We start from the raw sequence: 12,761 nt of genomic DNA on the forward strand, positions 1-12,761 counted from the left end.
CCCATCAGGACGTCCATGATATGGACAGTGTGGGTATGAACACGTACATCATGCGTGTGGCCCACATAGATGGATTGATGGTGTGGATAAGTCACACATACATCATGTTGTGGCCCACTGTCCAGCCATCAGGATGGTGTGGACTCAACCACATAAATCACGGTATGTCCCACATGGGGCTGACGTCATACAGCAGCTAAATAGTTGTGCGAGGTGCACTAACCAATCCGATTCCACATCGAGTGGGCCTCACCATCTAGCAAGTTGGACGGTGCAATAAAACCCATAAATCATGATGGTCCTCGTGCAGGATGGCATGGATACACCATGCATTAGGGTGGGGTCCACAGTAGCGTGGCCCACCTGCTTTGGATCAAACCGATATTTGTATTTTTCCTTCATCAAGTCTGTCCCAAAAATGGGCAGCAACATGATGGGCCTCATGATCGAACGGTGAGGATAACGCATCAAGGTGGGCTATACAATCAAGGAAAAAGAGAGGGAGAGAGAGAGAATTATGTGATGGAGGGACCCTGCGACTATGGGTCCCTCAAGGATCTATAACACATACATCAAAACGGGTCCCATCTCAAGCAGGCCTTACATCAAAATCAAAATCTAACGCTATAAACACCCACCTTTGAATCTTCTCTTCCTTCTTCCGCCAATGCATCCTAGAGCTTTAATGGAATATGATACAATGGTTGAGATTGATCATGGAGGGTGGGATTGGGTGGTAGGAAGGTGGGTCACACTAGCTTCTTTGGGGAGCTTGAACGATTGCTCTCATGGTGGCTTGGAAGATGGGCGGAGAAATGAGAGAGAGAGGGTTGTAAGGAGAGAGGGATGGGTGATGGAATGATGGGTGAGTGAGTGATGTGTACTTGACATGTAAGGGATGGGTTGCTTTGGTAAGGGAGTGATGGGATATGTACTTGACTAGTGATGTGTACTTGATTAATGTGATTGATTGATTGATTTGACATGTTCTCTTGGGTTTTGCAAAGCACGGCATTTTTCTCGAACTGAATGCAACCCACATCTCTTAGCCTGTTATCGCCTCGGCACGTGGGAAATGGCATCGGAACCATGACGACTGCGCAGTCGTAAGGGTACAAGTCTCGAGTCAATCCGACTCTAGAATACGAGATATGACTTAGGGTTACATGCAAATGTTATCTACACATCGCGGGTCACCAGAATTCAACCAGGACGACCGCGAAAGCCTAAGGAATGGTACGGGCTAGGATACAGGCCTGGCAGCTCTCCTCGCCTAATAAAAATTTCATCCTCAAAATTGAAACCACAACACAACCAATACAGAGCTCACAAAGGGAGAGAAATCCAACCACTAGATATATAATCATCAAACACCTAAGAGATGGGGACAATGCCCACGAATCTCAACTTCTTGCTCCCAAAATGCCTCATCGGCACTATAATGACCCCACTAATTTTTGAATCCCAAATCAGAAATGATCGAAAATGGAATACTATGCAGCCTCACAATCTCAACGGTAGGGAGCTATATCAGAAAATTTCTAAGTAATCTAAACTCAAGGATCTAACCATTCTGAGTTCTCAACAATCATAAAGTGCGGGATAACTATCAACAGATATGTGATGTTATCTTCAAATATTCCCAAGTTATGCTCTTATACAAACTTCTATCCTATCATGCCCCAAACTCGAAAACTGGGCTCACAAAATTCTCGATTGCTGAATCCGGTATCGGCAGCTTCTATAGCACCCCATTCTTGGCTCCCAGCACCCATATGCCAGATTCAGATCATGGGATCCTACAAGGAGGATTTTTCAATATACATTTAACTTGTAATAAGTATAACCATAAGTTTATCCAAATTACAAAGGCAACATCATCATCACATATCCACTAATATGAATAGTTAAATACAGTGCTAAAAGGGAAATACATATATATCAAAAATCAAACCTCTAGAAAATAGCTGCACACTCCAAGCTCAATGCTGCTGCGACCTAACACCACCTGCACACATCTATCGTGTATAAGCTTATAGAAAACATAGAGGATGGTGTAAGTGTGTGCGATGCACGTGCCAAGTATATAGATATCAAAGTAAGTGAAAATACTAGCAATCCATAAATCATACAATAACAGAGTAAGGCAAAAACATGCTGGTAAGTCTATAAATACCATCAGCCTTATCCAGGCTATGCGATGCAAAAACATAATAAGCTAATATCATATATTGAAGAAGCAATGTAGAACAACTCTGCAATGCGGAGACACAGTAAACCAAATATCAGATACCAAGTCCATGAATACCATCAACCTCATATAGGCCATATAATGCAGAAACGTTTCAACCTAGAATACCATATGCCGCGGATGTAATGCAATATACGGTGCTAATGAAATGACCAAGCTAGAGTGTGAAGTCAGGATGATAATATGTAGTATCGTAAGATATGGGGTCCACCACAAGGGACTTCTATCCAAACCAGTCCCATACCTAAATTTAGATAGTAAGACTCAATGTGATGAACTCCTGATCTCACATTGGTCGCGCGCTCCAACCGAAATCCTGGCCATTGCAAAGGTACACATAACAATTAGTTGCGCACTACTAGCCCGAGTGGATAGTGAATGAATGAATGAGTGAGTATGTAACTCCTGCTCAATAAGTCCACATATTAGTACCGTACATTTCTTGGATCATCACCGGGGTTTAGTACACTCTACATGCAATCACCGCCCACTGGACGCGTAACCATGCAAGTGGAAGAGACCTCACTATCTGCCTGGCCAGTAGTTAGCCAATATCTACCTAGCACGTCGATAGCAGACCTAATTATGAGCTGGTCAAACTCAGCCTAGCAATGCTCACTACCCTCGGGCGGGTAAGGCCTCAACCCCTTTCTAACCGACCATGACACTGTGGGAGACGCGGCCTATTGGTATTCGGTACTTGGGTGCTCATGCATCTACTCAGTCTAGACGCTGTGGCATCTCCTGGCCACAGAGGTTTAGGGATTTTCACCCACGGACATTTATGGCACCCCAATGTTAGTAACAGATTTCCAATGTCCCATCTGGTCATCCACGACATGCCTGTGGAGGCTGCGACCCTAATTTCGCTAGGGTGTATAGTAATCACAACACATAGTGCAAAATGCATGAGTCATACAATCCAGTTATACATCAATCCTGCTCATACTATGTGCTCATGTGAGATAATCTCTGCTTATTAGGGAGTCTCATAACAACCTGCCCAAAGATATATGCAATGGTCAACCACATCTCATAACAAACATGCGGATGATGCATAAGGGCATGTATCATGATGTTATACTATCACATACTCATAATCGACATCAATAATTCGCCTCGACAATCGGCCCTGACAATCGGAATCGGCCTCAATAATCGACCTCGATAATGGAAATCGGTGAGAATGGGCCTAACAAGGCCTAAGGAAAGGTCATAATGTGGACATTCAACCATCATTGCCCATCAATGTGGACATTTAGCCATCATTGCTCTGAAGGAGTGGCTTACATAATGTCAAATGTATCATGGGCCCATGACCTCACACAAGGACCTAATACACATCACTAAGGGCCTCACTCATGGGCCGGACCAATGGGCCTCATAAACATCAAGTGGGCCACACCAACAGGCCGCACCAATGGGCCTCATATATATCAAGTGGGCCGCATCACAAGGGCTGCACCATGGTTGGCGTATATATACAAAACATACATCACGGTAGGCCGCACAAATGGACAACATAGATATACAATATATAAGTCACGGATGGCGTCCCACTGTCCCAATCTAGCGGACGATGTGGATGTAAAATAAATACATCAAGGTGGGTCCCACTCGAAATTTAGATCTATCAATCCTCTTCGTAATGTCATAAATGATCTCTTCTGATGGTTGGACAATATGGATAAAACACATATATCATGTGGGACCCACGTCCCTGGATGGTGAGGTTGAAACCCATAAATTAGGGCCCCACGATGTCTGGATGGTGCTGATCAAACACAAACATCAAGGTGGGGCCCCATGTCCAAGATCAGGATGGACAGATGGACAATGTGGAATAACACATACATCATGGTGAAGTCCATGATCTGGACGATTCATCAAGGCCGGTCCCACTCAACACTCTATCCAGAAATGGACGATGTGGAATATACAACACATAAATCAATGTGGGCCCACCCCCACACGTGCTACAGTGTGGGGTGGCCCCACTTCCACCCAAAACGGATGGGCAGCGTGGAGAATACATATATCAAGGAGGTCCCACACCTCCCGTCTAGATGGACAGTGTGGGATGAAAACATACATCATAGTGGGTATCCACGTCCCTCACCAGGGACGGTGTGGATATAAAATACATAAATCAAGGTAGGTCCACCCACTTAAATAGCCGGACAACTTGAATAATACATGTCAGCAACGTGGCCCACCGTCCAACCATCTAGACGGTGAGGATGGAGCACATACTTCATGGTGGGTCCCACCGTCCACATACTGGATAGTGCTGAACACCACAGATACATCTCGTGTGGCCCATCAAGATGTCCATGATATGGACAGTGTGGGTATGAACACGTACGTCATGCGTGTGACCCACATAGATGGATTGACGGTATGGATAAGTCACACATACATCATGTTGTGGCCCACCATCCAACCATTTGGATGGTGTGGACCCAACCACATAAATCATGGTATGGTCCACACGGGGCTGACGTCCATACAGCAGCTAAATAGCTGTGTGAGGTACACTAACCAATCCCATAAATCATGGTGGTCCTCATGCAGAACGACATGGATACACCATGCATCACGGTGGGGTCCATAGCAGCATGGCCCACCTTCTTTGGATCAAACCGATATTTGTATTTTTCCTTCATCAAGTCTGTCCCAAAAATGGGCAGCAACAAGATGGGCCTCATGATCGGACGGTGAGGATAATGCATCAAGGTGGGCCATACAATCAAGGAAAAAGAGAGAGAGAGAGAGAGAATCGTGTGATGAAGGGACCCCACCACTATGGGTCCCTCAAGGATCTACAACACATACATCAAAACAGGTCTCATCTCAAGTAGGCCTTACATCAAAATCAAAATCTAATGCTATAAACACCCACCGTTTGATCTCCTCTTCCTTCTTCCACCAATGCATCTTAGAGCTTCAATGGTACATGATTTAATGGTTGAGATTGATCATGGAGGGTGGGATTAGGTGGTAGGAAGGTGGGCCACACTAGCTTCTTTGGGTAGCTTGGACGATTGCTCTCATAGTGGCTTAGAAGATAGGTAGAGAAATGAGAGAGAGAGAAAGGGTTATAAGGAGAGAGAGAGGGATGGGTGATGAAATGATGGGTGAGTGAGTGATGTGTACTTGACATGTAAGGGATGGGTTGCTTTGACTTTGGGGTTTCTTTGGTAAGGGAGTGATAGGATATGTACTTGACTAGTGATATGTATTTGATTGATGTGATTGATTGATTGATTTGACATGTTCTCTTAGGTTTTACAAAGAGTGACATTTTCCTCAAACTGAACGCAGGCCCACATCTCCTGGCCTGGGTATCAACTCAGCGCGTGGGATACGGTGATGGCGCGATCGCAAGGGTACAAATCTCGAGTCGAGCTGACTCTGGAATATGGGATACGACTCCAGGTTGCACGTAAATGCTATCTACGCATCGAGGGTCTCCGAAATTCAACCGGGAGGAACGCGGAAGCCTAAGGAACAGTCCGAGTTAGGATACGGGCCTGAAAATTTTTCTCCATTGAGAATTAGGTCAATGAAAAGTTCATATTTGATTTAAATTGCTTTATCTTCTAATTAGATAAGATATGATTCTAATTCCAATTGCGTTCCTTGAATTAAGTAAGGTAGCATCCTGATAGGTACAAGTGGATCCTTAGCGCCCTAGTTCCCACCTTTAATTTCATAAGTTTTAATCAACATTATTCACCATTACTCTCAATTATTTAGATTTCAATGTAGATTTTTTTTATAGTTCTAGTTCTAGCTATTTTTCGAATACGTACAAGTTTGTCCCTGTGGATTCAACCTCGATCTTATTGAGTTATTACTACATCGCGACCCTACACTTAGGATTGTGAACACAAGCTTTTCCATAGATGAGTCTAAAGGGAAACATTCTGATGGGGGTCTTAAAAGTTGTACGGTAAGTCCATAAAGCATTGGTCAAGCAGATTGACCAATCCTTACAGTCAGGGTTAACCTTTTTTTTTTCAGAATTTGCTTAATTTTTCTATTAAAAATCTCAGCTTACCCACTTGTCTGCGCGTGCTATGGAGTGCTCACCTTATGAGAGATACCATATTTCTTCATTAAGTTCTCAAATGACATATTACAAAAGTGGGAACCTCCATCACTAATGATGGCCCGAGGTGTTCCAAACTGGGAAAGGATGTTTTCATTTCAAGAATCTAATCACCGTTTTGTGATCATTATTCTGGCACGGGATCACTTCAACCCACTTAATGACATAGTCTACTACCAATAAAATGTAAATATATATAAAGGATTGGGGGAATGGCCACATGAAATCAATTCCCTAGCAATCGAATGATTTAATGATAAGGATTGGGTTTAGCGACATCATATTTCTATGGGATAATCCTCCCAATTTCTGACAACGCTCACAAGCTTTATAAAATTTATGAGTATGTTTGAACATAGTGGGCCACTAAAAGCCACACTGCAGAATTTTGGTTGTGATCTTTTTAACAGAGAAGTGACCACCACCGGCCTGGAAGTGACAAAAGGAGATGACGCACTAATGTTCATTGTCTGGCACACATCTCCTTAGAATTTGGTCTAGGCAATATTTAAAAGAATAAGGATCATCCCAGAAAAACTTGCGTACCTCAGCAAAGAATTTCTTCTTATCTTGCGCAGTCTAATATGTCGACATCAAACCTGTGGCAAGATAATTCGCAATGTCAGCAAACTAAGGTAATTGGGATAGTTTAAACAATTGTTCATCAAGGAACATATCATTTATCGGTGTCGGCTCAAGGGAATCGAGAAAATCAAGCATAGAGAGATAGTCATCCACTACGTTCTCTACTCCCTTTTTATCTCATATTTTTATGTCGAACTCTTGGAGTAAAACGATCCATCTTATCATGCAGAGTTTAGCATCATTCTTAGAAAGAAGGTACTTCAGCGTCATATGATCAGTGTAAATGATGATCTTGGATTCAATCAAGTAGGACCTAAATTTGTCTGAAGTGAATACTACGGCTAAGAGTTCCTTTTCCGTAGTAGAGTAGTTCACTTGGACAGAATTTAGAGTTCTACTCGCATAACCAATCACATAGGGCTTTTTCTCTTTTCTCTAGCCTAACACCGCCCCAATAACATAGTCAGATGCATCACACATAATCTTAAAAGGGATGCTCTAATCGGATGGCTACATGATAGAAGCAGTTGTTAAGATAGCCTTGAGCTTAGTGAAAGCTTCCTAGCATTGCTCAATCCACTCATATGGTATATCCTTTTGAAGGAGATTTATAAAGGATGAGAGAGATGACTAAAGTCCTTTATGAATCGCCTATAAAATTTGGCGTGTCCTAAGAAGGATCGCATGTCACGTATGCTCTTAGGTGAAGGTAGGTTAGAGATAAGATCAATTTTAACCTTGTGTACCTTAATTCCCTTAGATGAAATTGTATATCTAAGAACAATTCCCTTGGGAACAATGAAATGACACTTCTCCCAATTTAGAACCAAATTCTTCTTCTCGCTTCGCTTCAATACATTTTAAAGATTTTCTAGACACTTGTTGAAGGATGGACCAAAGACAGAGAAGTCATCCATGAAGTCCTCTAAATATTGCCCTACCATGTCAGAAAAGCATCACTGAAAAGTGACAGGGGCATTACATAGTCCAAATGGCATCCTTTGATAAGCAAAGGTGCCAAAGGGACATGTGAATGTTGTCTTTTCTTGATCTTTAAGGGCTATCTCTATCTGATTATAGTTCGAATATCTGTCAAGGAAAGAGTAGTAAGAGTGACCAGCTAGCCTTTTCAAAATTTGATCAATGAAGGGTAAAGGAAAGTAGTCCTTATGACGGTATTAAACTTCCTGTAGTCAATGCACATTCTCCAACCAGTAGTAACTCCAGTTGGCACGAGTTCATTGTCGGCATTAGCTACGATGGTGATTCCGGACTTCTTAGGAACCACCTGAGTTGGACTCACCCATTGACTGTTGGATATAGGATATATGATACCCACATCCAACAACTTAAGTACCACAGCCTTAACCACTTCTTTCATATTTGGATTGAGTCGACATTATGGTTGTCGGGAGGTTCTCGCATTATCCTCAAGATGAATGCAGTGAGTACAAATCAAAGGATCAATTCCCTTGAGGTCCGTAATTGACCATCCAAGGGCTCTTTTCTGCTCAATGAGAGTAGAAATAAGTATACTCTCTTGTTCCTTCTCAAGGTGGGAAGAGATCACCACTAGGTATGTTTCATCTTGACCTAAGTAGACATATTTAAGATCAGCAGTAAAGGTTTTAGGTCAAACTTCGGTGCTTTGAGGCTAGCCGGTAGAGGCGCTACATCAGTTTGGGGCAATTTCTCAAATTGTGGCCTCTACCGGTTAACTTCAAGTACCGATGTAGTATCAAACAAGGCATCCATCTCCCTAATCATGTAGTCATCTAAATTAGGGGAGTGGGTTAGGCACGTCTCTAGAGTGTCAGATTATAGAGTTAATAGTGCTCTATCTTTCACGAAAGAATCGATCATGTTAATGTCGTAGATATCGTCATCATCCTCTGGCTGTTTGTTCATGTTGAAAAAGACGTTGAGCTCCAATGTCATATTTCTGAAAGATAAATCCATAATTCCATTCCTACAATTAATGATGGCATTTGATGTAACAAGGAATGGGCAACCAAGAATGACGAGAATTTGAGTGCTCACATCTATTATGTGTTGAGTATCTAAGATAATAAAATCTACTGGATAGTAGAATTTATCAACTTAGACTAACACATCCACAATCATCCCTCTCGGTACATGAATTGAGCGATCGACAAATTATAATGTGGTTTGGGTGAGTTTTAATTCACTTAGACGCAATTGTTTGTAAACTGAGTGGGGGATCAGATTTACATTTGTCACTAAGTCTCGAAGTACGTGCTCAATCCGGTAGTTCCCAATTACACAAGTGATGGTTGGGCTACTGGGATCTTTGTATTTTTGTGGCACATCTTGCTTGAGGATGGCACTCACTTTTTTCTATCAAAAAGATTTTCTTTTGTATGTTTTGCCGTCTTTTAGTCATGCATAAATCTTTCAAAAATTTGGCATATGAAGGTATTTGTTTAACGACATCCAGTAGAGGAATATTGACCTTCACTTGCTTAAGCAGCTCTAGAATACCCTATGAGTTAGCTAGAGGTTTTGGTACAATCCACCATTGGGGGAATGACGCAATTGGCATACTTTGAGGTTCTGGTTCTAACTCATGTGGAGCATTGCTAGGTCTATCATTTTCATCCATTTTCAGGTCCTTAGGTATTTCAGCCCTTACCGGAATACATTTGTCTATTGTCTTCCCACTCCTAAGAGTGGTGATAGACTTAGCTTGCTCCATCTGATTTGAATTGGAGAGGGGTTAGGCTGGAAGCATCCCTTTCTCCCCATTCGCTAAGTGTGGTTCAATCTTTTGAATTGATGATGCAAACATTCCCATTGCTGTTTTGAGATCCTTGAATGCTTACACCATATTTTGGTTGAATAACTCATGGTTTTGCATGAACTTTTGAACCATATCCTCATGAGGTTTCCTTTAATTTAGAAATTGGTTAAGGATCCCTTAAGGAGTAGCAGTTTGTCCATTCCTTCAATTGGAGTTATATGTATTTGAGTTGGGTCCACTGAAAGGTCTTTGGTAGTTGTTTATGGAACTTGATTGCTTGTTCGATATTTCTTGAAAAGCAGGAATTGTTGGACAATTCTCAGTTGTATGTATGTTGCAAGCACAAATACCATAAACAACTTCTATAGCCTTGTTGGGTTCTACCTTCTTAAGTTCCATGGCCTCGAATTATCTTGCGAGTTTGGCCATTCTTGCATTTATATCATCTTCCTCTTTTAAAGCATAAATTCCTCTCCTTTGATTGAGTAGGCTTAGAAGTGGTGGTTTTTGAGGAGGTATCACATGATTGCATGTTTTTAGCAAGTTTATCAAAATAATCCCACTCATCGTCGGCTTTCTTGTTCATGAATTCTCCATTACACATCATCTCCACAAATTGGCCCATAGGTGAGGTCAATCTCTCATAAAAAAAAAAAAGCTTGTTATATGCCATGTTTCATAGCCATGTTGTGGACATGAATTTATGAGATCCTTAAATCGCTCCTAACATTAGAAGAAAGTCTCATCCTCTTTTTGAGCAAAATTCATGATTGTTTTCCATAAGGTATTTGTTTTATGATAGGGGAAGAACTTTTTAAGGAACTCCCTTGTCATCTCAGCCCATGTGCCAATGGACCTTGGTCTTAAGGAATGTAACCACGAATTAGCCCTTTCTTTCAAAGAGAATGGAAATAATTTCAGCCTAACTGTGTCCTCGAACACTTTTGGGAAGTGTAATGTAGATATTATTTCATTAAACTCTTTCATATGCAAGTATAGACTTTCATATTCTAGTCCATGAAACTTAGGGAGGAGTTGAATTACCCCTGGTTTAATATCCACAGTTCCTGCATTCAATGGGAATATCATGCAGGAAGATGTGATCACCCTGCCGGTTGTAAATAAGCTCGTAGAGTATGAGGCGAAGGTGCATTATGTAGCTTGTTTTCATCTTGAACTTCCTCAACGGGTGGTTGAGGTTGATTTACAGCCATTACTTCTACTGATTCAGAGGATCTCAAGTGGTGTCTAATCCGGTGATGGATAGGCAACCCTTAGACTAATCCCCCTTCACTCAAGAGACAGAGGGTATTGTTATGAACCCACTTGGGCATGAAACACTCTCAGCCCCCAAGTAACTAAACAATTAAACCTAAATAGAAAACTAGAAAAACTAAAATAAATAAGAGATCTAGAAAAGATAAGAGAGAGGATTGGAATAAAATTACCAAATAGTTGCTATGTTAGAATCCTACAAAATAGAAAACAATGTTAGTTTCTAAAAAAATCCTAACCTAAAAACAAAGAAATAAAATTAACCCAATCTTAATCTAATTCTAATACCAATTAATTCCAAAAAAAAACGTAGCCATAGTCCCTGGCAACGGCGCCAAAAACTTGTTCACAACCCCAACTGTAGGGTCGCGATGTAGTAATAACTTGGTAAGACCGAGGTCAAATCCACAAGGACTAAACTTGTATATATTCTGAAATAACTAGAACTAGAACTAGAAAAAGATCTAAACCTAAATCTGGAATAAAGGAGAGTAATTGTGAATAAAGTTGATTAAAATTTATGAATTTAAAGGTAGGAACTAGGGTGCCAACGATCCACTCATAGCTATCAAGATGCTACCTTGCTTGATTCAAAGAACACAATTGGAATTGGAGTCCTACCTTATCTAATTGGAAGATAAAGCAATTAAATCAAATCTGAAATTTTCATCGACATAATTCTCAATGGAAGAGAATTGTGATGAGTGGAAGGGATTCCATCACCCTACCATGCCTAGGAGACGATGGTGAACGACAGGATTTACCAATCTCACAATCTCAGAATGGAAGAGAAGATACTTAAAGCTATCACAACATCTATTGTAATTTGAGTCACAACAAACCACAGAAAACTAAAAATATTTCTTAAATTCAAACTAGTAGTCAATGAAGTTAAATATAAACAAGAATCAAAGTAAAATAAACATCCAAACACGCTATAAGCTTCACCTCTTAGCCCTAGCTAGGAGATTTAGCTAACCAAGGACATGATTAAACTAAAAACTCTTAAACAAAGCATAAAAACTAATTCAAAGAAAAAGATTGAGGAATAAAGAAGGACTCTTTGAAGTTCTCCAACACTTTTCTCCACTCTTCCAACCCAAATTCGTGCTTAGAAATAGTTAAAAGACCCATATTTATAGTATTTGCTTGGACTAACTTTGAAACCGCCTCAAATTTGCGTAAAAAGTTTTACTTCGATCGGACTGAAGTTGGGTTCGGTTAGACCGAATTAAAGCTAAAAATTGCACTTCTTGCTGGACAAATTTACGTGAATTTGGTCGGATCGAAGTTGGGTTCAGTCGGACCGAATTAAAGCTAAAAATCGCACTTTCTTGCTGGACAAATTTGTGCGATTTCGATCAAACCAAAATTGGCTTCGGTCGCACTGAATTAAGGCTGAAAATTCTATTTCTCACTAGAATGTTTTGCCCAATTTTGGTTGGACCGAGAGTATGTTTCAGGAAAATTCTGCTTTAGACTCAGAATTCCAGACTATATTTTTTTCAGGACAATTTTCAGGAATCTTCTTTTTTCAGGATTCCTATTCTTCACTTCAAATCTTCGATTCTCTTCATCCCTTACTTGGTTTCCTTAGATCTTTGGCATGTGAATTCTTCATTAATGACTTCCAAATCTCTAAATCTTCATTTAGTAATCTTTTGAGTATAAATCTTCCTTTTGACATCAATTTCACCTTAAACTCACGAAATCACCTCGCACATGAAAACATGAATAAGTAGATCAATTAAGCACTATCGTGTTTATAAGACCAA

General features: G+C 40.8%; 1 non-coding gene across 1 annotated transcript; it reads left to right on the top strand.

Moving 5' to 3' along the window:
• Positions 1–10,390: 10,390 nt before the first annotated feature.
• LOC131244864 (small nucleolar RNA R71) lies at positions 10,391–10,498 on the top strand. Its single transcript, XR_009170636.1, has one exon. It is a non-coding gene; the product is annotated as a small nucleolar RNA R71 (small nucleolar RNA).
• Positions 10,499–12,761: the final 2,263 nt, after the last annotated feature.

The sequence above is a fragment of the Magnolia sinica genome, chromosome 4, assembly GCF_029962835.1.
Source record: "Magnolia sinica isolate HGM2019 chromosome 4, MsV1, whole genome shotgun sequence".
NCBI lineage: Eukaryota > Viridiplantae > Streptophyta > Magnoliopsida > Magnoliales > Magnoliaceae > Magnolia > Magnolia sinica.